Source organism: Lepisosteus oculatus, chromosome 15 (assembly GCF_040954835.1).
Source record: "Lepisosteus oculatus isolate fLepOcu1 chromosome 15, fLepOcu1.hap2, whole genome shotgun sequence".
In the NCBI taxonomy this organism is placed as follows: domain Eukaryota; kingdom Metazoa; phylum Chordata; class Actinopteri; order Semionotiformes; family Lepisosteidae; genus Lepisosteus; species Lepisosteus oculatus.
The window spans coordinates 2,346,253-2,373,530 of record NC_090710.1 but is presented as its reverse complement, the minus strand read 5'-3'; the positions used below and the strand labels follow the sequence as shown (position 1 = coordinate 2,373,530).

Here is a 27,278-nt window from a genome sequence, read left to right as displayed (position 1 = left end):
ACAGGGCACAATCAGCAACAGGTTAAGAACACACTGGCCGTCCTGACAGGAAGCAATAAACACAGCTTAGGTACTGAGGCACAGAGGTGTGAGTGGCTGCTGAGCCAGTTTGAACCACACCTTGGGCAGAGAGGGAGGGGGCAGGAAACAAAGAAGTGACAGGGCCCATAACACCTGAGGTCTGCATACTCCCAGTTCTCAAACGACCCAAGCCTCCTCCTGATAAGCAGCGGAAAACCCCCTGGGTGGGGGGGGGGAGTGGCTAACGGAAGGGCTAAGAAGATCGAAGCCTGAATAGAGGGGCACTCTCTCTTTCCGCAAAGCCCTCGACCCAGGACAGGCAGCGCAAGGGAAACCGCAGGCTGCGAGACCACACAGGAGAGGAACCATGGGTCCAGGAACTGCAGATCACGCGAGCCATTGGCAGTGGAATGGAGGTACTGTGCAGAGACTTTGATTAGCTCTAGGCAAGGACCATAGAAACTGGCCCGGCGAACCGCTATTGAAATGAGGGGAATGTGTGGTGCAGCCTGCAGGAGGACTCCCCACATAGCCCAAAGAGAGATTTGGGAAATTGGATGTGTGGCATCCCTCTTCTATGTGCAGCTGCTCTTCTTTGTAGCGTCAAAGACTTTCTAACGCCCTCTCTTTGTTACCTAAAAGGACTGCTGACCCGTGGGAATCCATTGTGGCCCTTGGAAGTATCTTTTGGGGCTGCAGATGCTGGTTTTGAGTGTCTTGGGGTAATAGTGAATGTTGATGTACTTAGAACATAAAAGGGGAACTCGTGTGATATTGTTTTGTTCTAGTCAGTGAGTGCATTGGTGATTCTGGGAGATGAACAGGAACTGTGGAAAAGTTGAGGGAGACCAGCATCCCCTTTGTGTTTGCTAGGAAGCGCAGTCGTACACGAGGCAGGAGTAGACCACGTCCGAGCGATCACCTTGCTCTGACACCATTAAGGCTGCAAGTATTTCACGGTAGAGACATCTTTACTATTTTACTCATCACGTTAAAGGAAGGACGCGATGGCTTTCGTGGGACGGGGTTAGGAGGAGAAAAGATCTTGGTTCCACTGGGGATCGAACCCAGGACCTTCTGCGTGTAAAGCAGACGTGATAACCACTACACTATGGAACCTCAGGACAGAGTCTGCCTCCAGAAGGAATAGGATCCGCACGGGAACCCCTCTTGTGACAGTGTACAATACGATCGGTATTCCAGCTGATCCTCCTCCCTATCACCGTCTGTTGCTTCTGATTTTCCTGCTTCAGATCTGGTCACTGTCCTCCGTGCCGTGGATACAGGAATGTGTCGAATTCCGAAGTAACTGGTGATGTCACAGAACGGTAGGGTTAAAGGTTCGGGTGAAAGGTCGGGTGCGCAGTGGCTCTGTGGCGCAATGGATAGCGCATTGGACTTCTAGACGTGGAGTATGTGAAGGCATTCAAAGGTTGTGGGTTCGAGTCCCACCAGAGTCGACTCTTGCAGTAATTTATATTGTGCTTGTTCTTTCTGAAAGAGCTCGCATTTCAAGTAGAAGTGTCATCCCTCTGCTGTGGAACGTGTTTCTCCTTATGGTGTGTACTGGATGCAACTGAGAGTCTTCTAACGTGCTAAGAAGATGGCTTTGGTCGAAGCACAACCGCCAAGCCCTAGAAGCACCCCCTTCTCTTTTGTTCCGCGAGCACTGCCGATCGCCTCATGCAGACGACGAACAGGGCACAATCAGCAACAGGTTAAGAACACACTGGCCGTCCTGACAGGAAGCAATAAACACAGCTTAGGTACTGAGGCACAGAGGTGTGAGTGGCTGCTGAGCCAGTTTGAACCACACCTTGGGCAGAGAGGGAGGGGGCAGGAAACAAAGAAGTGATAGGGCCCATAACACCTGAGGTCTGCATACTCCCAGTTCTCAAACGACCCAAGCCTCCTCCTGATAAGCAGCGGAAAACCCCCTGGGTGGGGGGGGGAGTGGCTAACGGAAGGGCTAAGAAGATCGAAGCCTGAATAGAGGGGCACTCTCTCTTTCCGCAAAGCCCTCGACCCAGGACAGGCAGCGCAAGGGAAACCGCAGGCTGCGAGACCACACAGGAGAGGAACCATGGGTCCAGGAACTGCAGATCACGCGAGCCATTGGCAGTGGAATGGAGGTACTGTGCAGAGACTTTGATTAGCTCTAGGCAAGGACCATAGAAACTGGCCCGGCGAACCGCTATTGAAATGAGGGGAATGTGTGGTGCAGCCTGCAGGAGGACTCCCCACATAGCCCAAAGAGAGATTTGGGAAATTGGATGTGTGGCATCCCTCTTCTATGTGCAGCTGCTCTTCTTTGTAGCGTCAAAGACTTTCTAACGCCCTCTCTTTGTTACCTAAAAGGACTGCTGACCCGTGGGAATCCATTGTGGCCCTTGGAAGTATCTTTTGGGGCTGCAGATGCTGGTTTTGAGTGTCTTGGGGTAATAGTGAATGTTGATGTACTTAGAACATAAAAGGGGAACTCGTGTGATATTGTTTTGTTCTAGTCAGTGAGTGCATTGGTGATTCTGGGAGATGAACAGGAACTGTGGAAAAGTTGAGGGAGACCAGCATCCCCTTTGTGTTTGCTAGGAAGCGCAGTCGTACACGAGGCAGGAGTAGACCACGTCCGAGCGATCACCTTGCTCTGACACCATTAAGGCTGCAAGTATTTCACGGTAGAGACATCTTTACTATTTTACTCATCACGTTAAAGGAAGGACGCGATGGCTTTCGTGGGACGGGGTTAGGAGGAGCAAAGATCTTGGTTCCACTGGGGATCGCACCCAGGACCTTCTGCATGTAAAGCAGACGTGATAACCACTACACTATGGAACCTCAGGGCAGAGTCTGCCTCCAGAAGGAATAGGATCCGCACGGGAACCCCTCTTGTGACAGTGTACAATACGATCGGTATTCCAGCTGATCCTCCTCCCTATCACCGTCTGTTGTTTCTGATTTTCCTGCTTCAGATCTGGTCACTGTCCTCCGTGCCGTGGATACAGGAATGTGTCGAATTCCGAAGTAACTGGTGATGTCACAGAACGGTAGGGTTAAAGGTTCGGGTGAAAGGTCAGGTGCGCAGTGGCTCTGTGGCGCAATGGATAGCGCATTGGACTTCTAGACGTGGAGTATGTGAAGGCATTCAAAGGTTGTGGGTTCGAGTCCCACCAGAGTCGACTCTTGCAGTAATTTATATTGTGCTTGTTCTTTCTGAAAGAGCTCGCATTTCAAGTAGAAGTGTCATCCCTCTGCTGTGGAACGTGTTTCTCCTTATGGTGTGTACTGGATGCAACTGAGAGTCTTCTAACGTGCTAAGAAGATGGCTTTGGTCGAAGCACAACCGCCAAGCCCTAGAAGCGCCCCCTTCTCTTTTGTTCCGCGAGCACTGCCGATCGCCTCATGCAGACGACGAACAGGGCACAATCAGCAACAGGTTAAGAACACACTGGCCGTCCTGACAGGAAGCAATAAACACAGCTTAGGTACTGAGGCACAGAGGTGTGAGTGGCTGCTGAGCCAGTTTGAACCACACCTTGGGCAGAGAGGGAGGGGGCAGGAAACAAAGAAGTGATAGGGCCCATAACACCTGAGGTCTGCATACTCCCAGTTCTCAAACGACCCAAGCCTCCTCCTGATAAGCAGCGGAAAACCCCCTGGGTGGGGGGGGGAGTGGCTAACGGAAGGGCTAAGAAGATCGAAGCCTGAATAGAGGGGCACTCTCTCTTTCCGCAAAGCCCTCGACCCAGGACAGGCAGCGCAAGGGAAACCGCAGGCTGCGAGACCACACAGGAGAGGAACCATGGGTCCAGGAACTGCAGATCACGCGAGCCATTGGCAGTGGAATGGAGGTACTGTGCAGAGACTTTGATTAGCTCTAGGCAAGGACCATAGAAACTGGCCCGGCGAACCGCTATTGAAATGAGGGGAATGTGTGGTGCAGCCTGCAGGAGGACTCCCCACATAGCCCAAAGAGAGATTTGGGAAATTGGATGTGTGGCATCCCTCTTCTATGTGCAGCTGCTCTTCTTTGTAGCGTCAAAGACTTTCTAACGCCCTCTCTTTGTTACCTAAAAGGACTGCTGACCCGTGGGAATCCATTGTGGCCCTTGGAAGTATCTTTTGGGGCTGCAGATGCTGGTTTTGAGTGTCTTGGGGTAATAGTGAATGTTGATGTACTTAGAACATAAAAGGGGAACTCGTGTGATATTGTTTTGTTCTAGTCAGTGAGTGCATTGGTGATTCTGGGAGATGAACAGGAACTGTGGAAAAGTTGAGGGAGACCAGCATCCCCTTTGTGTTTGCTAGGAAGCGCAGTCGTACACGAGGCAGGAGTAGACCACGTCCGAGCGATCACCTTGCTCTGACACCATTAAGGCTGCAAGTATTTCACGGTAGAGACATCTTTACTATTTTACTCATCACGTTAAAGGAAGGACGCGATGGCTTTCGTGGGACGGGGTTAGGAGGAGCAAAGATCTTGGTTCCACTGGGGATCGAACCCAGGACCTTCTGCGTGTAAAGCAGACGTGATAACCACTACACTATGGAACCTCAGGACAGAGTCTGCCTCCAGAAGGAATAGGATCCCCACGGGAACCCCTCTTGTGACAGTGTACAATACGATCGGTATTCCAGCTGATCCTCCTCCCTATCACCGTCTGTTGTTTCTGATTTTCCTGCTTCAGATCTGGTCACTGTCCTCCGTGCCGTGGATACAGGAATGTGTCGAATTCCGAAGTAACTGGTGATGTCACAGAACGGTAGGGTTAAAGGTTCGGGTGAAAGGTCAGGTGCGCAGTGGCTCTGTGGCGCAATGGATAGCGCATTGGACTTCTAGACGTGGAGTATGTGAAAGCATTCAAAGGTTGTGGGTTCGAGTCCCACCAGAGTCGACTCTTGCAGTAATTTATATTGTGCTTGTTCTTTCTGAAAGAGCTCGCATTTCAAGTAGAAGTGTCATCCCTCTGCTGTGGAACGTGTTTCTCCTTATGGTGTGTACTGGATGCAACTGAGAGTCTTCTAACGTGCTAAGAAGATGGCTTTGGTCGAAGCACAACCGCCAAGCCCTAGAAGCGCCCCCTTCTCTTTTGTTCCGCGAGCACTGCCGATCGCCTCATGCAGACGACGAACAGGGCACAATCAGCAACAGGTTAAGAACACACTGGCCGTCCTGACAGGAAGCAATAAACACAGCCTAGGTACTGAGGCACAGAGGTGTGAGTGGCTGCTGAGCCAGTTTGAACCACACCTTGGGCAGAGAGGGAGGGGGCAGGAAACAAAGAAGTGATAGGGCCCATAACACCTGAGGTCTGCATACTCCCAGTTCTCAAACGACCCAAGCCTCCTCCTGATAAGCAGCGGAAAACCCCCTGGGTGGGGGGGGGAGTGGCTAACGGAAGGGCTAAGAAGATCGAAGCCTGAATAGAGGGGCACTCTCTCTTTCCGCAAAGCCCTCGACCCAGGACAGGCAGCGCAAGGGAAACCGCAGGCTGCGAGACCACACAGGAGAGGAACCATGGGTCCAGGAACTGCAGATCACGCGAGCCATTGGCAGTGGAATGGAGGTACTGTGCAGAGACTTTGATTAGCTCTAGGCAAGGACCATAGAAACTGGCCCGGCGAACCGCTATTGAAATGAGGGGAATGTGTGGTGCAGCCTGCAGGAGGACTCCCCACATAGCCCAAAGAGAGATTTGGGAAATTGGATGTGTGGCATCCCTCTTCTATGTGCAGCTGCTCTTCTTTGTAGCGTCAAAGACTTTCTAACGCCCTCTCTTTGTTACCTAAAAGGACTGCTGACCCGTGGGAATCCATTGTGGCCCTTGGAAGTATCTTTTGGGGCTGAGGTGTGAGTGGCTGCTGAGCCAGTTTGAACCACACCTTGGGCAGAGAGGGAGGGGGCAGGAAACAAAGAAGTGATAGGGCCCATAACACCTGAGGTCTGCATACTCCCAGTTCTCAAACGACCCAAGCCTCCTCCTGATAAGCAGCGGAAAACCCCCTGGGTGGGGGGGGGGAGTGGCTAACGGAAGGGCTAAGAAGATCGAAGCCTGAATAGTGGGGCACTCTCTCTTTCCGCAAAGCCCTCGACCCAGGACAGGCAGCGCAAGGGAAACCGCAGGCTGCGAGACCACACAGGAGAGGAACCATGGGTCCAGGAACTGCAGATCACGCGAGCCATTGGCAGTGGAATGGAGGTACTGTGCAGAGACTTTGATTAGCTCTAGGCAAGGACCATAGAAACTGGCCCGGCGAACCGCTATTGAAATGAGGGGAATGTGTGGTGCAGCCTGCAGGAGGACTCCCCACATAGCCCAAAGAGAGATTTGGGAAATTGGATGTGTGGCATCCCTCTTCTATGTGCAGCTGCTCTTCTTTGTAGCGTCAAAGACTTTCTAACGCCCTCTCTTTGTTACCTAAAAGGACTGCTGACCCGTGGGAATCCATTGTGGCCCTTGGAAGTATCTTTTGGGGCTGCAGATGCTGGTTTTGAGTGTCTTGGGGTAATAGTGAATGTTGATGTACTTAGAACATAAAAGGGGAACTCGTGTGATATTGTTTTGTTCTAGTCAGTGAGTGCATTGGTGATTCTGGGAGATGAACAGGAACTGTGGAAAAGTTGAGGGAGACCAGCATCCCCTTTGTGTTTGCTAGGAAGCGCAGTCGTACACGAGGCAGGAGTAGACCACGTCCGAGCGATCACCTTGCTCTGACACCATTAAGGCTGCAAGTATTTCACGGTAGAGACATCTTTAGTATTTTACTCATCACGTTAAAGGAAGGACGCGATGGCTTTCGTGGGATGGGGTTAGGAGGAGCAAAGATCTTGGTTCCACTGGGGATCGAACCCAGGACCTTCTGCGTGTAAAGCAGACGTGATAACCACTACACTATGGAACCTCAGGACAGAGTCTGCCTCCAGAAGGAATAGGATCCGCACGGGAACCCCTCTTGTGACAGTGTACAATACGATCGGTATTCCAGCTGATCCTCCTCCCTATCACAGTCTGTTGCTTCTGATTTTCCTGCTTCAGATCTGGTCACTGTCCTCCGTGCCGTGGATACAGGAATGTGTCGAATTCCAAAGTAACTGGTGATGTCACAGAACGGTAGGGTTAAAGGTTCGGGTGAAAGGTCAGGTGCGCAGTGGCTCTGTGGCGCAATGGATAGCGCATTGGACTTCTAGACGTGGAGTATGTGAAGGCATTCAAAGGTTGTGGGTTCGAGTCCCACCAGAGTCGACTCTTGCACTAATTTATATTGTGCTTGTTCTTTCTGAAAGAGCTCGCATTTCAAGAAGAAGTGTCATCCCTCTGCTGTGGAACGTGTTTCTCCTTATGGTGTGTACTGGATGCGACTGAGAGTCTTCTAATGTGCTAAGAAGATGGCTTTGGTCGAAGCACAACCGCCAAGCCCTAGAAGCGCCCCCTTCTCTTTTGTTCCGCGAGCACTGCCGATCGCCTCATGCAGACGACGAACAGGGCACAATCAGCAACAGGTTAAGAACACACTGGCCGTCCTGACAGGAAGCAATAAACACAGCTTAGGTACTGAGGCACAGAGGTGTGAGTGGCTGCTGAGCCAGTTTGAACCACACCTTGGGCAGAGAGGGAGGGGGCAGGAAACAAAGAAGTGATAGGGCCCATAACACCTGAGGTCTGCATACTCCCAGTTCTCAAACGACCCAAGCCTCCTCCTGATAAGCAGCGGAAAACCCCCTGGGTGGGGGGGGGAGTGGCTAACGGAAGGGCTAAGAAGATCGAAGCCTGAATAGAGGGGCACTCTCTCTTTCCGCAAAGCCCTCGACCCAGGACAGGCAGCGCAAGGGAAACCGCAGGCTGCGAGACCACACAGGAGAGGAACCATGGGTCCAGGAACTGCAGATCACGCGAGCAATTGGCAGTGGAATGGAGGTACTGTGCAGAGACTTTGATTAGCTCTAGGCAAGGACCATAGAAACTGGCCCGGCGAACCGCTATTGAAATGAGGGGAATGTGTGGTGCAGCCTGCAGGAGGACTCCCCACATAGCCCAAAGAGAGATTTGGGAAATTGGATGTGTGGCATCCGTCTTCTATGTGCAGCTGCTCTTCTTTGTAGCGTCAAAGACTTTCTAACGCCCTCTCTTTGTTACCTAAAAGGACTGCTGACCCGTGGGAATCCATTGTGGCCCTTGGAAGTATCTTTTGGGGCTGCAGATGCTGGTTTTGTGTGTCTTGGGGTAATAGTGAATGTTGATGTACTTAGAACATAAAAGGGGAACTCGTGTGATATTGTTTTGTTCTAGTCAGTGAGTGCATTGGTGATTCTGGGAGATGAACAGGAACTGTGGAAAAGTTGAGGGAGACCAGCATCCCCTTTGTGTTTGCTAGGAAGCGCAGTCGTACACGAGGCAGGAGTAGACCACGTCCGAGCGATCACCTTGCTCTGACACCATTAAGGCTGCAAGTATTTCACGGTAGAGACATCTTTACTATTTTACTCATCACGTTAAAGGAAGGACGCGATGGCTTTCGTGGGACGGGGTTAGGAGGAGCAAAGATCTTGGTTCCACTGGGGATCGCACCCAGGACCTTCTGCGTGTAAAGCAGACGTGATAACCACTACACTATGGAACCTCAGGACAGAGTCTGCCTCCAGAAGGAATAGGATCCGCACGGGAACCCCTCTTGTGACAGTGTACAATACGATCGGTATTCCAGCTGATCCTCCTCCCTATCACCGTCTGTTGTTTCTGATTTTCCTGCTTCAGATCTGGTCACTGTCCTCCGTGCCGTGGATACAGGAATGTGTCGAATTCCGAAGTAACTGGTGATGTCACAGAACGGTAGGGTTAAAGGTTCGGGTGAAAGGTCAGGTGCGCAGTGGCTCTGTGGCGCAATGGATAGCGCATTGGACTTCTAGACGTGGAGTATGTGAAGGCATTCAAAGGTTGTGGGTTCGAGTCCCACCAGAGTCGACTCTTGCAGTAATTTATATTGTGCTTGTTCTATTTGAAAGAGCTCGCATTTCAGGTAGAAGTGTCATCCCTCTGCTGTGGAACGTGTTTCTCCTTATGGTGTGTACTGGATGCAACTGAAAGTCTTCTAAGGTGCTCAGAAGATGGCTTTGGTCGAAGCACAACCGCCAAGCCCTAGAAGTGCCCCCTTCTCTTTTGTTCCGCGAGCACTGCCGATCGCCTCATGCAGACGACGAACAGGGCACAATCAGCAACAGGTTAAGAACACACTGGCCATCCTGACAGGAAGCAATAAACACAGCCTAGGTACTGAGGCACAGAGGTGTGAGTGGCTGCTGAGCCAGTTTGAACCACACCTTGGGCAGAGAGGGAGGGGGCAGGAAACAAAGAAGTGATAGGGCCCATAACACCTGAGGTCTGCATACTCCCAGTTCTCAAACGACCCAAGCCTCCTCCTGATAAGCAGCGGAAAACCCCCTGGGTGGGGGGGGGAGTGGCTAACGGAAGGGCTAAGAAGATTGAAGCCTGAATAGAGGGGCACTCTCTCTTTCCGCAAAGCCCTCGACCCAGGACAGGCAGCGCAAGGGAAACCGCAGGCTGCGAGACCACACAGGAGAGGAACCATGGGTCCAGGAACTGCAGATCACGCGAGCCATTGGCAGTGGAATGGAGGTACTGTGCAGAGACTTTGATTAGCTCTAGGCAAGGACCATAGAAACTGGCCCGGCGAACCGCTATTGAAATGAGGGGAATGTGTGGTGCAGCCTGCAGGAGGACTCCCCACATAGCCCAAAGAGAGATTTGGGAAATTGGATGTGTGGCATCCCTCTTCTATGTGCAGCTGCTCTTCTTTGTAGCGTCAAAGACTTTCTAACGCCCTCTCTTTGTTACCTAAAAGGACTGCTGACCCGTGGGAATCCATTGTGGCCCTTGGAAGTATCTTTTGGGGCTGCAGATGCTGGTTTTGAGTGTCTTGGGGTAATAGTGAATGTTGATGTACTTAGAACATAAAAGGGGAACTCGTGTGATATTGTTTTGTTCTAGTCAGTGAGTGCATTGGTGATTCTGGGAGATGAACAGGAACTGTGGAAAAGTTGAGGGAGACCAGCATCCCCTTTGTGTTTGCTAGGAAGCGCAGTCGTACACGAGGCAGGAGTAGACCACGTCCGAGCGATCACCTTGCTCTGACACCATTAAGGCTGCAAGTATTTCACGGTAGAGACATCTTTACTATTTTACTCATCACGTTAAAGGAAGGACGCGATGGCTTTCGTGGGACGGGGTTAGGAGGAGCAAAGATCTTGGTTCCACTGGGGATCGAACCCAGGACCTTCTGCGTGTAAAGCAGACGTGATAACCACTACACTATGGAACCTCAGGACAGAGTCTGCCTCCAGAAGGAATAGGATCCGCACGGGAACCCCTCTTGTGACAGTGTACAATACGATCGGTATTCCAGCTGATCCTCCTCCCTATCACCGTCTGTTGTTTCTGATTTTCCTGCTTCAGATCTGGTCACTGTCCTCCGTGCCGTGGATACAGGAATGTGTCGAATTCCGAAGTAACTGGTGATGTCACAGAACGGTAGGGTTAAAGGTTCGGGTGAAAGGTCAGGTGCGCAGTGGCTCTGTGGCGCAATGGATAGCGCATTGGACTTCTAGACGTGGAGTATGTGAAGGCATTCAAAGGTTGTGGGTTCGAGTCCCACCAGAGTCGACTCTTGCAGTAATTTATATTGTGCTTGTTCTTTCTGAAAGAGCTCGCATTTCAAGTAGAAGTGTCATCCCTCTGCTGTGGAACGTGTTTCTCCTTATGGTGTGTACTGGATGCAACTGAGAGTCTTCTAACGTGCTAAGAAGATGGCTTTGGTCGAAGCACAACCGCCAAGCCCTAGAAGCGCCCCCTTCTCTTTTGTTCCGCGAGCACTGCCGATCGCCTCATGCAGACGACGAACAGGGCACAATCAGCAACAGGTTAAGAACACACTGGCCGTCCTGACAGGAAGCAATAAACACAGCTTAGGTACTGAGGCACAGAGGTGTGAGTGGCTGCTGAGCCAGTTTGAACCACACCTTGGGCAGAGAGGGAGGGGGCAGGAAACAAAGAAGTGATAGGGCCCATAACACCTGAGGTCTGCATACTCCCAGTTCTCAAACGACCCAAGCCTCCTCCTGATAAGCAGCGGAAAACCCCCTGGGTGGGGGGGGGGAGTGGCTAACGGAAGGGCTAAGAAGATCGAAGCCTGAATAGAGGGGCACTCTCTCTTTCCGCAAAGCCCTCGACCCAGGACAGGCAGCGCAAGGGAAACCGCAGGCTGCGAGACCACACAGGAGAGGAACCATGGGTCCAGGAACTGCAGATCACGCGAGCCATTGGCAGTGGAATGGAGGTACTGTGCAGAGACTTTGATTAGCTCTAGGCAAGGACCATAGAAACTGGCCCGGCGAACCGCTATTGAAATGAGGGGAATGTGTGGTGCAGCCTGCAGGAGGACTCCCCACATAGCCCAAAGAGAGATTTGGGAAATTGGATGTGTGGCATCCCTCTTCTATGTGCAGCTGCTCTTCTTTGTAGCGTCAAAGACTTTCTAACGCCCTCTCTTTGTTACCTAAAAGGACTGCTGACCCGTGGGAATCCATTGTGGCCCTTGGAAGTATCTTTTGGGGCTGCAGATGCTGGTTTTGAGTGTCTTGGGGTAATAGTGAATGTTGATGTACTTAGAACATAAAAGGGGAACTCGTGTGATATTGTTTTGTTCTAGTCAGTGAGTGCATTGGTGATTCTGGGAGATGAACAGGAACTGTGGAAAAGTTGAGGGAGACCAGCATCCCCTTTGTGTTTGCTAGGAAGCGCAGTCGTACACGAGGCAGGAGTAGACCACGTCCGAGCAATCACCTTGCTCTGACACCATTAAGGCTGCAAGTATTTCACGGTAGAGACATCTTTAGTATTTTACTCATCACGTTAAAGGAAGGACGCGATGGCTTTCGTGGGATGGGGTTAGGAGGAGCAAAGATCTTGGTTCCACTGGGGATCGAACCCAGGACCTTCTGCATGTAAAGCAGACGTGATAACCACTACACTATGGAACCTCAGGACAGAGTCTGCCTCCAGAAGGAATAGGATCCGCACGGGAACCCCTCTTGTGACAGTGTACAATACGATCGGTATTCCAGCTGATCCTCCTCCCTATCACCGTCTGTTGTTTCTGATTTTCCTGCTTCAGATCTGGTCACTGTCCTCCGTGCCGTGGATACAGGAATGTGTCGAATTCCGAAGTAACTGGTGATGTCACAGAACGGTAGGGTTAAAGGTTCGGGTGAAAGGTCAGGTGCGCAGTGGCTCTGTGGCGCAATGGATAGCGCATTGGACTTCTAGACGTGGAGTATGTGAAGGCATTCAAAGGTTGTGGGTTCAAGTCCCACCAGAGTTGACTCTTGCAGTAATTTATATTGTGCTTGTTCTTTCTGAAAGAGCTCGCATTTCAAGTAGAAGTGTCATCCCTCTGCTGTGGAACGTGTTTCTCCTTATGGTGTGTACTGGATGCAACTGAAAGTCTTTTAACGTGCTAAGAAGATGGCTTTGGTCGAAGCACAACCGCCAAGCCCTAAAAGCGCCCCCTTCTCTTTTGTTCCGCGAGCACTGCCGATCGCCTCATGCAGACGACGAACAGGGCACAATCAGCAACAGGTTAAGAACACACTGGCCGTCCTGACAGGAAGCAATAAACACAGCCTAGGTACTGAGGCACAGAGGTGTGAGTGGCTGCTGAGCCAGTTTGAACCACACCTTGGGCAGAGAGGGAGGGGGCAGGAAACAAAGAAGTGATAGGGCCCATAACACCTGAGGTCTGCATACTCCCAGTTCTCAAACGACCCAAGCCTCCTCCTGATAAGCAGCGGAAAACCCCCTGGGTGGGGGGGGGAGTGGCTAACGGAAGGGCTAAGAAGATCGAAGCCTGAATAGAGGGGCACTCTCTCTTTCCGCAAAGCCCTCGACCCAGGACAGGCAGCGCAAGGGAAACCGCAGGCTGCGAGACCACACAGGAGAGGAACCATGGGTCCAGGAACTGCAGATCACGCGAGCCATTGGCAGTGGAATGGAGGTACTGTGCAGAGACTTTGATTAGCTCTAGGCAAGGACCATAGAAACTGGCCCGGCGAACCGCTATTGAAATGAGGGGAATTTGTGGTGGAGCCTGCAGGAGGACTCCCCACATAGCCCAAAGAGAGATTTGGGAAATTGGATGTGTGGCATCCCTCTTCTATGTGCAGCTGCTCTTCTTTGTAGCGTCAAAGACTTTCTAACGCCCTCTCTTTGTTACCTAAAAGGACTGCTGACCCGTGGGAATCCATTGTGGCCCTTGGAAGTATCTTTTGGGGCTGCAGATGCTGGTTTTGAGTGTCTTGGGGTAATAGTGAATGTTGATGTACTTAGAACATAAAAGGGGAACTCGTGTGATATTGTTTTGTTCTAGTCAGTGAGTGCATTGGTGATTCTGGGAGATGAACAGGAACTGTGGAAAAGTTGAGGGAGACCAGCATCCCCTTTGTGTTTGCTAGGAAGCGCAGTCGTACACGAGGCAGGAGTAGACCACGTCCGAGCGATCACCTTGCTCTGACACCATTAAGGCTGCAAGTATTTCACGGTAGAGACATCTTTACTATTTTACTCATCACGTTAAAGGAAGGACGCGATGGCTTTCGTGGGACGGGGTTAGGAGGAGCAAAGATCTTGGTTCCACTGGGGATCGAACCCAGGACCTTCTGCGTGTAAAGCAGACGTGATAACCACTACACTATGGAACCTCAGGACAGAGTCTGCCTCCAGAAGGAATAGGATCCGCACGGGAACCCCTCTTGTGACAGTGTACAATACGATCGGTATTCCAGCTGATCCTCCTCCCTATCACCGTCTGTTGTTTCTGATTTTCCTGCTTCAGATCTGGTCACTGTCCTCCGTGCCGTGGATACAGGAATGTGTCGAATTCCGAAGTAACTGGTGATGTCACAGAACGGTAGGGTTAAAGGTTCGGGTGAAAGGTCAGGTGCGCAGTGGCTCTGTGGCGCAATGGATAGCGCATTGGACTTCTAGACGTGGAGTATGTGAAGGCATTCAAAGGTTGTGGGTTCGAGTCCCACCAGAGTCGACTCTTGCAGTAATTTATATTGTGCTTGTTCTTTCTGAAAGAGCTCGCATTTCAAGTAGAAGTGTCATCCCTCTGCTGTGGAACGTGTTTCTCCTTATGGTGTGTACTGGATGCAACTGAGAGTCTTCTAACGTGCTAAGAAGATGGCTTTGGTCGAAGCACAACCGCCAAGCCCTAGAAGCGCCCCCTTCTCTTTTGTTCCGCGAGCACTGCCGATCGCCTCATGCAGACGACGAACAGGGCACAATCAGCAACAGGTTAAGAACACACTGGCCGTCCTGACAGGAAGCAATAAACACAGCTTAGGTACTGAGGCACAGAGGTGTGAGTGGCTGCTGAGCCAGTTTGAACCACACCTTGGGCAGAGAGGGAGGGGGCAGGAAACAAAGAAGTGATAGGGCCCATAACACCTGAGGTCTGCATACTCCCAGTTCTCAAACGACCCAAGCCTCCTCCTGATAAGCAGCGGAAAACCCCCTGGGTGGGGGGGGGGAGTGGCTAACGGAAGGGCTAAGAAGATCGAAGCCTGAATAGAGGGGCACTCTCTCTTTCCGCAAAGCCCTCGACCCAGGACAGGCAGCGCAAGGGAAACCGCAGGCTGCGAGACCACACAGGAGAGGAACCATGGGTCCAGGAACTGCAGATCACGCGAGCCATTGGCAGTGGAATGGAGGTACTGTGCAGAGACTTTGATTAGCTCTAGGCAAGGACCATAGAAACTGGCCCGGCGAACCGCTATTGAAATGAGGGGAATGTGTGGTGCAGCCTGCAGGAGGACTCCCCACATAGCCCAAAGAGAGATTTGGGAAATTGGATGTGTGGCATCCCTCTTCTATGTGCAGCTGCTCTTCTTTGTAGCGTCAAAGACTTTCTAACGCCCTCTCTTTGTTACCTAAAAGGACTGCTGACCCGTGGGAATCCATTGTGGCCCTTGGAAGTATCTTTTGGGGCTGCAGATGCTGGTTTTGAGTGTCTTGGGGTAATAGTGAATGTTGATGTACTTAGAACATAAAAGGGGAACTCGTGTGATATTGTTTTGTTCTAGTCAGTGAGTGCATTGGTGATTCTGGGAGATGAACAGGAACTGTGGAAAAGTTGAGGGAGACCAGCATCCCCTTTGTGTTTGCTAGGAAGCGCAGTCGTACACGAGGCAGGAGTAGACCACGTCCGAGCGATCACCTTGCTCTGACACCATTAAGGCTGCAAGTATTTCACGGTAGAGACATCTTTAGTATTTTACTCATCACGTTAAAGGAAGGACGCGATGGCTTTCGTGGGATGGGGTTAGGAGGAGCAAAGATCTTGGTTCCACTGGGGATCGAACCCAGGACCTTCTGCATGTAAAGCAGACGTGATAACCACTACACTATGGAACCTCAGGACAGAGTCTGCCTCCAGAAGGAATAGGATCCGCACGGGAACCCCTCTTGTGACAGTGTACAATACGATCGGTATTCCAGCTGATCCTCCTCCCTATCACCGTCTGTTGTTTCTGATTTTCCTGCTTCAGATCTGGTCACTGTCCTCCGTGCCGTGGATACAGGAATGTGTCGAATTCCGAAGTAACTGGTGATGTCACAGAACGGTAGGGTTAAAGGTTCGGGTGAAAGGTCAGGTGCGCAGTGGCTCTGTGGCGCAATGGATAGCGCATTGGACTTCTAGACGTGGAGTATGTGAAGGCATTCAAAGGTTGTGGGTTCAAGTCCCACCAGAGTTGACTCTTGCAGTAATTTATATTGTGCTTGTTCTTTCTGAAAGAGCTCGCATTTCAAGTAGAAGTGTCATCCCTCTGCTGTGGAACGTGTTTCTCCTTATGGTGTGTACTGGATGCAACTGAAAGTCTTTTAACGTGCTAAGAAGATGGCTTTGGTCGAAGCACAACCGCCAAGCCCTAAAAGCGCCCCCTTCTCTTTTGTTCCGCGAGCACTGCCGATCGCCTCATGCAGACGACGAACAGGGCACAATCAGCAACAGGTTAAGAACACACTGGCCGTCCTGACAGGAAGCAATAAACACAGCCTAGGTACTGAGGCACAGAGGTGTGAGTGGCTGCTGAGCCAGTTTGAACCACACCTTGGGCAGAGAGGGAGGGGGCAGGAAACAAAGAAGTGATAGGGCCCATAACACCTGAGGTCTGCATACTCCCAGTTCTCAAACGACCCAAGCCTCCTCCTGATAAGCAGCGGAAAACCCCCTGGGTGGGGGGGGGAGTGGCTAACGGAAGGGCTAAGAAGATCGAAGCCTGAATAGAGGGGCACTCTCTCTTTCCGCAAAGCCCTCGACCCAGGACAGGCAGCGCAAGGGAAACCGCAGGCTGCGAGACCACACAGGAGAGGAACCATGGGTCCAGGAACTGCAGATCACGCGAGCCATTGGCAGTGGAATGGAGGTACTGTGCAGAGACTTTGATTAGCTCTAGGCAAGGACCATAGAAACTGGCCCGGCGAACCGCTATTGAAATGAGGGGAATTTGTGGTGGAGCCTGCAGGAGGACTCCCCACATAGCCCAAAGAGAGATTTGGGAAATTGGATGTGTGGCATCCCTCTTCTATGTGCAGCTGCTCTTCTTTGTAGCGTCAAAGACTTTCTAACGCCCTCTCTTTGTTACCTAAAAGGACTGCTGACCCGTGGGAATCCATTGTGGCCCTTGGAAGTATCTTTTGGGGCTGCAGATGCTGGTTTTGAGTGTCTTGGGGTAATAGTGAATGTTGATGTACTTAGAACATAAAAGGGGAACTCGTGTGATATTGTTTTGTTCTAGTCAGTGAGTGCATTGGTGATTCTGGGAGATGAACAGGAACTGTGGAAAAGTTGAGGGAGACCAGCATCCCCTTTGTGTTTGCTAGGAAGCGCAGTCGTACACGAGGCAGGAGTAGACCACGTCCGAGCGATCACCTTGCTCTGACACCATTAAGGCTGCAAGTATTTCACGGTAGAGACATCTTTACTATTTTACTCATCACGTTAAAGGAAGGACGCGATGGCTTTCGTGGGACGGGGTTAGGAGGAGCAAAGATCTTGGTTCCACTGGGGATCAAACCCAGGACCTTCTGCGTGTAAAGCAGACGTGATAACCACTACACTATGGAACCTCAGGACAGAGTCTGCCTCCAGAAGGAATAGGATCCCCACGGGAACCCCTCTTGTGACAGTGTACAATACGATCGGTATTCCAGCTGATCCTCCTCCCTATCACCGTCTGTTGTTTCTGATTTTCCTGCTTCAGATCTGGTCACTGTCCTCCGTGCCGTGGATACAGGAATGTGTCGAATTCCGAAGTAACTGGTGATGTCACAGAACGGTAGGGTTAAAGGTTCGGGTGAAAGGTCAGGTGCGCAGTGGCTCTGTGGCGCAATGGATAGCGCATTGGACTTCTAGACGTGGAGTATGTGAAGGCATTCAAAGGTTGTGGGTTCGAGTCCCACCAGAGTCGACTCTTGCAGTAATTTATATTGTGCTTGTTCTTTCTGAAAGAGCTCGCATTTCAAGTAGAAGTGTCATCCCTCTGCTGTGGAACGTGTTTCTCCTTATGGTGTGTACTGGATGCAACTGAGAGTCTTCTAACGTGCTAAGAAGATGGCTTTGGTCGAAGCACAACCGCCAAGCCCTAGAAGCGCCCCCTTCTCTTTTGTTCCGCGAGCACTGCCGATCGCCTCATGCAGACGACGAACAGGGCACAATCAGCAACAGGTTAAGAACACACTGGCCGTCCTGACAGGAAGCAATAAACACAGCTTAGGTACTGAGGCACAGAGGTGTGAGTGGCTGCTGAGCCAGTTTGAACCACACCTTGGGCAGAGAGGGAGGGGGCAGGAAACAAAGAAGTGATAGGGCCCATAACACCTGAGGTCTGCATACTCCCAGTTCTCAAACGACCCAAGCCTCCTCCTGATAAGCAGCGGAAAACCCCCTGGGTGGGGGGGGGGAGTGGCTAACGGAAGGGCTAAGAAGATCGAAGCCTGAATAGAGGGGCACTCTCTCTTTCCGCAAAGCCCTCGACCCAGGACAGGCAGCGCAAGGGAAACCGCAGGCTGCGAGACCACACAGGAGAGGAACCATGGGTCCAGGAACTGCAGATCACGCGAGCCATTGGCAGTGGAATGGAGGTACTGTGCAGAGACTTTGATTAGCTCTAGGCAAGGACCATAGAAACTGGCCCGGCGAACCGCTATTGAAATGAGGGGAATGTGTGGTGCAGCCTGCAGGAGGACTCCCCACATAGCCCAAAGAGAGATTTGGGAAATTGGATGTGTGGCATCCCTCTTCTATGTGCAGCTGCTCTTCTTTGTAGCGTCAAAGACTTTCTAACGCCCTCTCTTTGTTACCTAAAAGGACTGCTGACCCGTGGGAATCCATTGTGGCCCTTGGAAGTATCTTTTGGGGCTGCAGATGCTGGTTTTATGTGTCTTGGGGTAATAGTGAATGTTGATGTACTTAGAACATAAAAGGGGAACTCGTGTGATATTGTTTTGTTCTAGTCAGTGAGTGCATTGGTGATTCTGGGAGATGAACAGGAACTGTGGAAAAGTTGAGGGAGACCAGCATCCCCTTTGTGTTTGCTAGGAAGCGCAGTCGTACACGAGGCAGGAGTAGACCACGTCCGAGCGATCACCTTGCTCTGACACCATTAAGGCTGCAAGTATTTCACGGTAGAGACATCTTTACTATTTTACTCATCACGTTAAAGGAAGGACGCGATGGCTTTCGTGGGACGGGGTTAGGAGGAGCAAAGATCTTGGTTCCACTGGGGATCGAACCCAGGACTTTCTGCGTGTAAAGCAGACGTGATAACCACTACACTATGGAACCTCAGGACAGAGTCTGCCTCCAGAAGGAATAGGATCCGCACGGGAACCCCTCTTGTGACAGTGTACAATACGATCGGTATTCCAGCTGATCCTCCTCCCTATCACCGTCTGTTGTTTCTGATTTTCCTGCTTCAGATCTGGTCACTGTCCTCCGTGCCGTGGATACAGGAATGTGTCGAATTCCGAAGTAACTGGTGATGTCACAGAACGGTAGGGTTAAAGGTTCGGGTGAAAGGTCAGGTGCGCAGTGGCTCTGTGGCGCAATGGATAGCGCATTGGACTTCTAGACGTGGAGTATGTGAAGGCATTCAAAGGTTGTGGGTTCGAGTCCCACCAGAGTCGACTCTTGCAGTAATTTATATTGTGCTTGTTCTTTCTGAAAGAGCTCGCATTTCAAGTAGAAGTGTCATCCCTCTGCTGTGGAACGTGTTTCTCCTTATGGTGTGTACTGGATGCAACTGAGAGTCTTCTAACGTGCTAAGAAGATGGCTTTGGTCGAAGCACAACCACCAAGCCCTAGAAGCGCCCCCTTCTCTTTTGTTCCGCGAGCACTGCCGATCGCCTCATGCAGACGACGAACAGGGCACAATCAGCAACAGGTTAAGAACACACTGGCCGTCCTGACAGGAAGCAATAAACACAGCTTAGGTACTGAGGCACAGAGGTGTGAGTGGCTGCTGAGCCAGTTTGAACCACACCTTGGGCAGAGAGGGAGGGGGCAGGAAACAAAGAAGTGATAGGGCCCATAACACCTGAGGTCTGCATACTCCCAGTTCTCAAACGACCCAAGCCTCCTCCTGATAAGCAGCGGAAAACCCCCTGGGTGGGGGGGGGGAGTGGCTAACGGAAGGGCTAAGAAGATCGAAGCCTGAATAGAGGGGCACTCTCTCTTTCCGCAAAGCCCTCGACCCAGGACAGGCAGCGCAAGGGAAACCGCAGGCTGCGAGACCACACAGGAGAGGAACCATGGGTCCAGGAACTGCAGATCACGCGAGCCATTGGCAGTGGAATGGAGGTACTGTGCAGAGACTTTGATTAGCTCTAGGCAAGGACCATAGAAACTGGCCCGGCGAACCGCTATTGAAATGAGGGGAATGTGTGGTGCAGCCTGCAGGAGGACTCCCCACATAGCCCAAAGAGAGATTTGGGAAATTGGATGTGTGGCATCCCTCTTCTATGTGCAGCTGCTCTTCTTTGTAGCGTCAAAGACTTTCTAACGCCCTCTCTTTGTTACCTAAAAGGACTGCTGACCCGTGGGAATCCATTGTGGCCCTTGGAAGTATCTTTTGGGGCTGCAGATGCTGGTTTTGAGTGTCTTGGGGTAATAGTGAATGTTGATGTACTTAGAACATAAAAGGGGAACTCGTGTGATATTGTTTTGTTCTAGTCAGTGAGTGCATTGGTGATTCTGGGAGATGAAGAGGAACTGTGGAAAAGTTGAGGGAGACCAGCATCCCCTTTGTGTTTGCTAGGAAGCGCAGTCGTACACGAGGCAGGAGTAGACCACGTCCGAGCGATCACCTTGCTCTGACACCATTAAGGCTGCAAGTATTTCACGGTAGAGACATCTTTACTATTTTACTCATCACGTTAAAGGAAGGACGCGATGGCTTTCGTGGGACGGGGTTAGGAGGAGCAAAGATCTTGGTTCCACTGGGGATCGAACCCAGGACCTTCTGCGTGTAAAGCAGACGTGATAACCACTACACTATGGAACCTCAGGACAGAGTCTGCCTCCAGAAGGAATAGGATCCCCACGGGAACCCCTCTTGTGACAGTGTACAATACGATCGGTATTCCAGCTGATCCTCCTCCCTATCACCGTCTGTTGTTTCTGATTTTCCTGCTTCAGATCTGGTCACTGTCCTCCGTGCCGTGGATACAGGAATGTGTCGAATTCCGAAGTAACTGGTGATGTCACAGAACGGTAGGGTTAAAGGTTCGGGTGAAAGGTCAGGTGCGCAGTGGCTCTGTGGCGCAATGGATAGAGCATTGGACTTCTAGACGTGGAGTATGTGAAGGCATTCAAAGGTTGTGGGTTTGAGTCCCACCAGAGTCGACTCTTGCAGTAATTTATATTGTGCTTGTTCTTTCTGAAAGAGCTCGCATTTCAAGTAGAAGTGTCATCCCTCTGCTGTGGAACGTGTTTCTCCTTATGGTGTGTACTGGATGCAACTGAGAGTCTTCTTACGTGCTAAGAAGATGGCTTTGGTCGAAGCACAACCGCCAAGCCCTAGAAGCGCCCCCTTCTCTTTTGTTCCGCGAGCACTGCCGATCGCCTCATGCAGACGACGAACAGGGCACAATCAGCAACAGGTTAAGAACACACTGGCCGTCCTGACAGGAAGCAATAAACACAGCTTAGGTACTGAGGCACAGAGGTGTGAGTGGCTGCTGAGCCAGTTTGAACCACACCTTGGGCAGAGAGGGAGGGGGCAGGAAACAAAGAAGTGATAGGGCCCATAACACCTGAGGTCTGCATACTCCCAGTTCTCAAACGACCCAAGCCTCCTCCTGATAAGCAGCGGAAAACCCCCTGGGTGGGGGGGGGGAGTGGCTAACGGAAGGGCTAAGAAGATCGAAGCCTGAATAGAGGGGCACTCTCTCTTTCCGCAAAGCCCTCGACCCAGGACAGGCAGCGCAAGGGAAACCGCAGGCTGCGAGACCACACAGGAGAGGAACCATGGGTCCAGGAACTGCAGATCACGCGAGCCATTGGCAGTGGAATGGAGGTACTGTGCAGAGACTTTGATTAGCTCTAGGCAAGGACCATAGAAACTGGCCCGGCGAACCGCTATTGAAATGAGGGGAATGTGTGGTGCAGCCTGCAGGAGGACTCCCCACATAGCCCAAAGAGAGATTTGGGAAATTGGATGTGTGGCATTCCTCTTCTATGTGCAGCTGCTCTTCTTTGTAGCGTCAAAGACTTTCTAACGCCCTCTCTTTGTTACCTAAAAGGACTGCTGACCCGTGGGAATCCATTGTGGCCCTTGGAAGTATCTTTTGGGGCTGCAGATGCTGGTTTTGAGTGTCTTGGGGTAATAGTGAATGTTGATGTACTTAGAACATAAAAGGGGAACTCGTGTGATATTGTTTTGTTCTAGTCAGTGAGTGCATTGGTGATTCTGGGAGATGAACAGGAACTGTGGAAAAGTTGAGGGAGACCAGCATCCCCTTTGTGTTTGCTAGGAAGCGCAGTCGTACACGAGGCAGGAGTAGACCACGTCCGAGCGATCACCTTGCTCTGACACCATTAAGGCTGCAAGTATTTCACGGTAGAGACATCTTTACTATTTTACTCATCACGTTAAAGGAAGGACGCGATGGCTTTCGTGGGACGGGGTTAGGAGGAGCAAAGATCTTGGTTCCACTGGGGATCGAACCCAGGACCTTCTGCGTGTAAAGCAGACGTGATAACCACTACACTATGGAACCGCAGGACAGAGTCTGCCTCCAGAAGGAATAGGATCCGCACGGGAACCCCTCTTGTGACAGTGTACAATACGATCGGTATTCCAGCTGATCCTCCTCCCTATCACCGTCTGTTGTTTCTGATTTTCCTGCTTCAGATCTGGTCACTGTCCTCCGTGCCGTGGATACAGGAATGTGTCGAATTCCGAAGTAACTGGTGATGTCACAGAACGGTAGGGTTAAAGGTTCGGGTGAAAGGTCAGGTGCGCAGTGGCTCTGTGGCGCAATGGATAGAGCATTGGACTTCTAGACGTGGAGTATGTGAAGGCATTCAAAGGTTGTGGGTTCGAGTCCCACCAGAGTCGACTCTTGCAGTAATTTATATTGTGCTTGTTCTTTCTGAAAGAGCTCGCATTTCAAGTAGAAGTGTCATCCCTCTGCTGTGGAACGTGTTTCTCCTTATGGTGTGTACTGGATGCAACTGAGAGTCTTCTTACGTGCTAAGAAGATGGCTTTGGTCGAAGCACAACCGCCAAGCCCTAGAAGCGCCCCCTTCTCTTTTGTTCCGCGAGCACTGCCGATCGCCTCATGCAGACGACGAACAGGGCACAATCAGCAACAGGTTAAGAACACACTGGCCGTCCTGACAGGAAGCAATAAACACAGCTTAGGTACTGAGGCACAGAGGTGTGAGTGGCTGCTGAGCCAGTTTGAACCACACCTTGGGCAGAGAGGGAGGGGGCAGGAAACAAAGAAGTGATAGGGCCCATAACACCTGAGGTCTGCATACTCCCAGTTCTCAAACGACCCAAGCCTCCTCCTGATAAGCAGCGGAAAACCCCCTGGGTGGGGGGGGGGAGTGGCTAACGGAAGGGCTAAGAAGATCGAAGCCTGAATAGAGGGGCACTCTCTCTTTCCGCAAAGCCCTCGACCCAGGACAGGCAGCGCAAGGGAAACCGCAGGCTGCGAGACCACACAGGAGAGGAACCATGGGTCCAGGAACTGCAGATCACGCGAGCCATTGGCAGTGGAATGGAGGTACTGTGCAGAGACTTTGATTAGCTCTAGGCAAGGACCATAGAAACTGGCCCGGCGAACCGCTATTGAAATGAGGGGAATGTGTGGTGCAGCCTGCAGGAGGACTCCCCACATAGCCCAAAGAGAGATTTGGGAAATTGGATGTGTGGCATCCCTCTTCTATGTGCAGCTGCTCTTCTTTGTAGCGTCAAAGACTTTCTAACGCCCTCTCTTTGTTACCTAAAAGGACTGCTGACCCGTGGGAATCCATTGTGGCCCTTGGAAGTATCTTTTGGGGCTGCAGATGCTGGTTTTGAGTGTCTTGGGGTAATAGTGAATGTTGATGTACTTAGAACATAAAAGGGGAACTCGTGTGATATTGTTTTGTTCTAGTCAGTGAGTGCATTGGTGATTCTGGGAGATGAACAGGAACTGTGGAAAAGTTGAGGGAGACCAGCATCCCCTTTGTGTTTGCTAGGAAGCGCAGTCGTACACGAGGCAGGAGTAGACCACGTCCGAGCGATCACCTTGCTCTGACACCATTAAGGCTGCAAGTATTTCACGGTAGAGACATCTTTACTATTTTACTCATCACGTTAAAGGAAGGACGCGATGGCTTTCGTGGGACGGGGTTAGGAGGAGCAAAGATCTTGGTTCCACTGGGGATCGAACCCAGGACCTTCTGCGTGTAAAGCAGACGTGATAACCACTACACTATGGAACCTCAGGACAGAGTCTGCCTCCAGAAGGAATAGGATCCCCACGGGAACCCCTCTTGTGACAGTGTACAATACGATCGGTATTCCAGCTGATCCTCCTCCCTATCACCGTCTGTTGTTTCTGATTTTCCTGCTTCAGATCTGGTCACTGTCCTCCGTGCCGTGGATACAGGAATGTGTCGAATTCCGAAGTAACTGGTGATGTCACAGAACGGTAGGGTTAAAGGTTCGGGTGAAAGGTCAGGTGCGCAGTGGCTCTGTGGCGCAATGGATAGAGCATTGGACTTCTAGACGTGGAGTATGTGAAGGCATTCAAAGGTTGTGGGTTCGAGTCCCACCAGAGTCGACTCTTGCAGTAATTTATATTGTGCTTGTTCTTTCTGAAAGAGCTCGCATTTCAAGTAGAAGTGTCATCCCTCTGCTGTGGAACGTGTTTCTCCTTATGGTGTGTACTGGATGCAACTGAGAGTCTTCTTACGTGCTAAGAAGATGGCTTTGGTCGAAGCACAACCGCCAAGCCCTAGAAGCGCCCCCTTCTCTTTTGTTCCGCGAGCACTGCCGATCGCCTCATGCAGACGACGAACAGGGCACAATCAGCAACAGGTTAAGAACACACTGGCCGTCCTGACAGGAAGCAATAAACACAGCTTAGGTACTGAGGCACAGAGGTGTGAGTGGCTGCTGAGCCAGTTTGAACCACACCTTGGGCAGAGAGGGAGGGGGCAGGAAACAAAGAAGTGATAGGGCCCATAACACCTGAGGTCTGCATACTCCCAGTTCTCAAACGACCCAAGCCTCCTCCTGATAAGCAGCGGAAAACCCCCTGGGTGGGGGGGGGAGTGGCTAACGGAAGGGCTAAGAAGATCGAAGCCTGAATAGAGGGGCACTCTCTCTTTCCGCAAAGCCCTCGACCCAGGACAGGCAGCGCAAGGGAAACCGCAGGCTGCGAGACCACACAGGAGAGGAACCATGGGTCCAGGAACTGCAGATCACGCGAGCCATTGGCAGTGGAATGGAGGTACTGTGCAGAGACTTTGATTAGCTCTAGGCAAGGACCATAGAAACTGGCCCGGCGAACCGCTATTGAAATGAGGGGAATGTGTGGTGCAGCCTGCAGGAGGACTCCCCACATAGCCCAAAGAGAGATTTGGGAAATTGGATGTGTGGCATCCCTCTTCTATGTGCAGCTGCTCTTCTTTGTAGCGTCAAAGACTTTCTAACGCCCTCTCTTTGTTACCTAAAAGGACTGCTGACCCGTGGGAATCCATTGTGGCCCTTGGAAGTATCTTTTGGGGCTGCAGATGCTGGTTTTGAGTGTCTTGGGGTAATAGTGAATGTTGATGTACTTAGAACATAAAAGGGGAACTCATGTGATATTGTTTTGTTCTAGTCAGTGAGTGCATTGGTGATTCTGGGAGATGAACAGGAACTGTGGAAAAGTTGAGGGAGACCAGCATCCCCTTTGTGTTTGCTAGAAAGCGCAGTCGTACACGAGGCAGGAGTAGACCACGTCCGAGCGATCACCTTGCTCTGACACCATTAAGGCTGCAAGTATTTCACGGTAGAGACATCTTTACTATTTTACTCATCACGTTAAAGGAAGGACGCGATGGCTTTCGTGGGACGGGGTTAGGAGGAGCAAAGATCTTGGTTCCACTGGGGATTGATCCCAGGACCTTCTGCGTGTAAAGCAGACGTGATAACCACTACACTATGGAACCTCAGGACAGAGTCTGCCTCCAGAAGGAATAGGATCCGCACGGGAACCCCTCTTGTGACAGTGTACAATACGATCGGTATTCCAGCTGATCCTCCTCCCTATCACCGTCTGTTGTTTCTGATTTTCCTGCTTCAGATCTGGTCACTGTCCTCCGTGCCGTGGATACAGGAATGTGTCGAATTCCGAAGTAACTGGTGATGTCACAGAACGGTAGGGTTAAAGGTTCGGGTGAAAGGTCAGGTGCGCAGTGGCTCTGTGGCGCAATGGATAGCGCATTGGACTTCTAGACGTGGAGTATGTGAAGGCATTCAAAGGTTGTGGGTTCAAGTCCCACCAGAGTTGACTCTTGCAGTAATTTATATTGTGCTTGTTCTTTCTGAAAGAGCTCGCATTTCAAGTAGAAGTGTCATCCCTCTGCTGTGGAACGTGTTTCTCCTTATGGTGTGTACTGGATGCAACTGAAAGTCTTTTAACGTGCTAAGAAGATGGCTTTGGTCGAAGCACAACCGCCAAGCCCTAAAAGCGCCCCCTTCTCTTTTGTTCCGCGAGCACTGCCGATCGCCTCATGCAGACGACAAACAGGGCACAATCAGCAACAGGTTAAGAACACACTGGCCGTCCTGACAGGAAACAATAAACACAGCCTAGGTACTGAGGCACAGAGGTGTGAGTGGCTGCTGAGCCAGTTTGAACCACACCTTGGGCAGAGAGGGAGGGGGCAGGAAACAAAGAAGTGATAGGGCCCATAACACCTGAGGTCTGCATACTCCCAGTTCTCAAACGACCCAAGCCTCCTCCTGATAAGCAGCGGAAAACCCCCTGGGTGGGGGGGGGAGTGGCTAACGGAAGGGCTAAGAAGATCGAAGCCTGAATAGAGGGGCACTCTCTCTTTCCGCAAAGCCCTCGACCCAGGACAGGCAGCGCAAGGGAAACCGCAGGCTGCGAGACCACACAGGAGAGGAACCATGGGTCCAGGAACTGCAGATCACGCGAGCCATTGGCAGTGGAATGGAGGTACTGTGCAGAGACTTTGATTAGCTCTAGGCAAGGACCATAGAAACTGGCCCGGCGAACCGCTATTGAAATGAGGGGAATGTGTGGTGCAGCCTGCAGGAGGACTCCCCACATAGCCCAAAGAGAGATTTGGGAAATTGGATGTGTGGCATCCCTCTTCTATGTGCAGCTGCTCTTCTTTGTAGCGTCAAAGACTTTCTAACGCCCTCTCTTTGTTACCTAAAAGGACTGCTGACCCGTGGGAATCCATTGTGGCCCTTGGAAGTATCTTTTGGGGCTGCAGATGCTGGTTTTGAGTGTCTTGGGGTAATAGTGAATGTTGATGTACTTAGAACATAAAAGGGGAACTCGTGTGATATTGTTTTGTTCTAGTCAGTGAGTGCATTGGTGATTCTGGGAGATGAACAGGAACTGTGGAAAAGTTGAGGGAGACCAGCATCCCCTTTGTGTTTGCTAGGAAGC

The 27,278-nt window shown here is 51.3% G+C and overlaps 29 non-coding genes across 29 annotated transcripts; 14 read left to right on the top strand and 15 right to left on the bottom strand.

Moving 5' to 3' along the window:
• Positions 1 to 1,067: 1,067 nt before the first annotated feature.
• Positions 1,068 to 1,140, bottom strand: trnav-uac (transfer RNA valine (anticodon UAC)). The gene has a single exon. It is a non-coding gene; the product is annotated as a tRNA-Val (tRNA).
• A 248-nt stretch (positions 1,141 to 1,388) lies between these two features.
• On the top strand, positions 1,389 to 1,481 carry trnar-ucu (transfer RNA arginine (anticodon UCU)). Its single transcript has 2 exons — positions 1,389 to 1,425; positions 1,446 to 1,481. It is a non-coding gene; the product is annotated as a tRNA-Arg (tRNA).
• Positions 1,482 to 2,783: 1,302 nt separating this feature from the next.
• On the bottom strand, positions 2,784 to 2,856 carry trnav-uac (transfer RNA valine (anticodon UAC)). The gene has a single exon. It is a non-coding gene; the product is annotated as a tRNA-Val (tRNA).
• Positions 2,857 to 3,104: 248 nt separating this feature from the next.
• On the top strand, positions 3,105 to 3,197 carry trnar-ucu (transfer RNA arginine (anticodon UCU)). Its single transcript has 2 exons — positions 3,105 to 3,141; positions 3,162 to 3,197. It is a non-coding gene; the product is annotated as a tRNA-Arg (tRNA).
• A 1,302-nt stretch (positions 3,198 to 4,499) lies between these two features.
• Positions 4,500 to 4,572, bottom strand: trnav-uac (transfer RNA valine (anticodon UAC)). Its single transcript has one exon. It is a non-coding gene; the product is annotated as a tRNA-Val (tRNA).
• Positions 4,573 to 4,820: 248 nt separating this feature from the next.
• trnar-ucu (transfer RNA arginine (anticodon UCU)) lies at positions 4,821 to 4,913 on the top strand. Its single transcript has 2 exons — positions 4,821 to 4,857; positions 4,878 to 4,913. It is a non-coding gene; the product is annotated as a tRNA-Arg (tRNA).
• A 1,935-nt stretch (positions 4,914 to 6,848) lies between these two features.
• Positions 6,849 to 6,921, bottom strand: trnav-uac (transfer RNA valine (anticodon UAC)). The gene has a single exon. It is a non-coding gene; the product is annotated as a tRNA-Val (tRNA).
• Positions 6,922 to 7,169: 248 nt separating this feature from the next.
• On the top strand, positions 7,170 to 7,262 carry trnar-ucu (transfer RNA arginine (anticodon UCU)). The gene is made up of 2 exons: positions 7,170 to 7,206; positions 7,227 to 7,262. It is a non-coding gene; the product is annotated as a tRNA-Arg (tRNA).
• Positions 7,263 to 8,564: 1,302 nt separating this feature from the next.
• trnav-uac (transfer RNA valine (anticodon UAC)) lies at positions 8,565 to 8,637 on the bottom strand. The gene has a single exon. It is a non-coding gene; the product is annotated as a tRNA-Val (tRNA).
• A 248-nt stretch (positions 8,638 to 8,885) lies between these two features.
• Positions 8,886 to 8,978, top strand: trnar-ucu (transfer RNA arginine (anticodon UCU)). Its single transcript has 2 exons — positions 8,886 to 8,922; positions 8,943 to 8,978. It is a non-coding gene; the product is annotated as a tRNA-Arg (tRNA).
• A 1,302-nt stretch (positions 8,979 to 10,280) lies between these two features.
• On the bottom strand, positions 10,281 to 10,353 carry trnav-uac (transfer RNA valine (anticodon UAC)). The gene has a single exon. It is a non-coding gene; the product is annotated as a tRNA-Val (tRNA).
• Positions 10,354 to 10,601: 248 nt separating this feature from the next.
• Positions 10,602 to 10,694, top strand: trnar-ucu (transfer RNA arginine (anticodon UCU)). Its single transcript has 2 exons — positions 10,602 to 10,638; positions 10,659 to 10,694. It is a non-coding gene; the product is annotated as a tRNA-Arg (tRNA).
• A 1,303-nt stretch (positions 10,695 to 11,997) lies between these two features.
• Positions 11,998 to 12,070, bottom strand: trnav-uac (transfer RNA valine (anticodon UAC)). Its single transcript has one exon. It is a non-coding gene; the product is annotated as a tRNA-Val (tRNA).
• Positions 12,071 to 12,318: 248 nt separating this feature from the next.
• Positions 12,319 to 12,411, top strand: trnar-ucu (transfer RNA arginine (anticodon UCU)). Its single transcript has 2 exons — positions 12,319 to 12,355; positions 12,376 to 12,411. It is a non-coding gene; the product is annotated as a tRNA-Arg (tRNA).
• Positions 12,412 to 13,713: 1,302 nt separating this feature from the next.
• On the bottom strand, positions 13,714 to 13,786 carry trnav-uac (transfer RNA valine (anticodon UAC)). Its single transcript has one exon. It is a non-coding gene; the product is annotated as a tRNA-Val (tRNA).
• A 248-nt stretch (positions 13,787 to 14,034) lies between these two features.
• trnar-ucu (transfer RNA arginine (anticodon UCU)) lies at positions 14,035 to 14,127 on the top strand. Its single transcript has 2 exons — positions 14,035 to 14,071; positions 14,092 to 14,127. It is a non-coding gene; the product is annotated as a tRNA-Arg (tRNA).
• A 1,303-nt stretch (positions 14,128 to 15,430) lies between these two features.
• Positions 15,431 to 15,503, bottom strand: trnav-uac (transfer RNA valine (anticodon UAC)). Its single transcript has one exon. It is a non-coding gene; the product is annotated as a tRNA-Val (tRNA).
• Positions 15,504 to 15,751: 248 nt separating this feature from the next.
• On the top strand, positions 15,752 to 15,844 carry trnar-ucu (transfer RNA arginine (anticodon UCU)). Its single transcript has 2 exons — positions 15,752 to 15,788; positions 15,809 to 15,844. It is a non-coding gene; the product is annotated as a tRNA-Arg (tRNA).
• A 1,302-nt stretch (positions 15,845 to 17,146) lies between these two features.
• On the bottom strand, positions 17,147 to 17,219 carry trnav-uac (transfer RNA valine (anticodon UAC)). The gene has a single exon. It is a non-coding gene; the product is annotated as a tRNA-Val (tRNA).
• Positions 17,220 to 17,467: 248 nt separating this feature from the next.
• trnar-ucu (transfer RNA arginine (anticodon UCU)) lies at positions 17,468 to 17,560 on the top strand. The gene is made up of 2 exons: positions 17,468 to 17,504; positions 17,525 to 17,560. It is a non-coding gene; the product is annotated as a tRNA-Arg (tRNA).
• A 1,303-nt stretch (positions 17,561 to 18,863) lies between these two features.
• trnav-uac (transfer RNA valine (anticodon UAC)) lies at positions 18,864 to 18,936 on the bottom strand. The gene has a single exon. It is a non-coding gene; the product is annotated as a tRNA-Val (tRNA).
• Positions 18,937 to 19,184: 248 nt separating this feature from the next.
• Positions 19,185 to 19,277, top strand: trnar-ucu (transfer RNA arginine (anticodon UCU)). Its single transcript has 2 exons — positions 19,185 to 19,221; positions 19,242 to 19,277. It is a non-coding gene; the product is annotated as a tRNA-Arg (tRNA).
• Positions 19,278 to 20,580: 1,303 nt separating this feature from the next.
• trnav-uac (transfer RNA valine (anticodon UAC)) lies at positions 20,581 to 20,653 on the bottom strand. The gene has a single exon. It is a non-coding gene; the product is annotated as a tRNA-Val (tRNA).
• Positions 20,654 to 22,297: 1,644 nt separating this feature from the next.
• On the bottom strand, positions 22,298 to 22,370 carry trnav-uac (transfer RNA valine (anticodon UAC)). Its single transcript has one exon. It is a non-coding gene; the product is annotated as a tRNA-Val (tRNA).
• A 248-nt stretch (positions 22,371 to 22,618) lies between these two features.
• On the top strand, positions 22,619 to 22,711 carry trnar-ucu (transfer RNA arginine (anticodon UCU)). The gene is made up of 2 exons: positions 22,619 to 22,655; positions 22,676 to 22,711. It is a non-coding gene; the product is annotated as a tRNA-Arg (tRNA).
• A 1,303-nt stretch (positions 22,712 to 24,014) lies between these two features.
• trnav-uac (transfer RNA valine (anticodon UAC)) lies at positions 24,015 to 24,087 on the bottom strand. Its single transcript has one exon. It is a non-coding gene; the product is annotated as a tRNA-Val (tRNA).
• Positions 24,088 to 24,335: 248 nt separating this feature from the next.
• On the top strand, positions 24,336 to 24,428 carry trnar-ucu (transfer RNA arginine (anticodon UCU)). Its single transcript has 2 exons — positions 24,336 to 24,372; positions 24,393 to 24,428. It is a non-coding gene; the product is annotated as a tRNA-Arg (tRNA).
• Positions 24,429 to 25,730: 1,302 nt separating this feature from the next.
• Positions 25,731 to 25,803, bottom strand: trnav-uac (transfer RNA valine (anticodon UAC)). Its single transcript has one exon. It is a non-coding gene; the product is annotated as a tRNA-Val (tRNA).
• A 248-nt stretch (positions 25,804 to 26,051) lies between these two features.
• trnar-ucu (transfer RNA arginine (anticodon UCU)) lies at positions 26,052 to 26,144 on the top strand. Its single transcript has 2 exons — positions 26,052 to 26,088; positions 26,109 to 26,144. It is a non-coding gene; the product is annotated as a tRNA-Arg (tRNA).
• Positions 26,145 to 27,278: the final 1,134 nt, after the last annotated feature.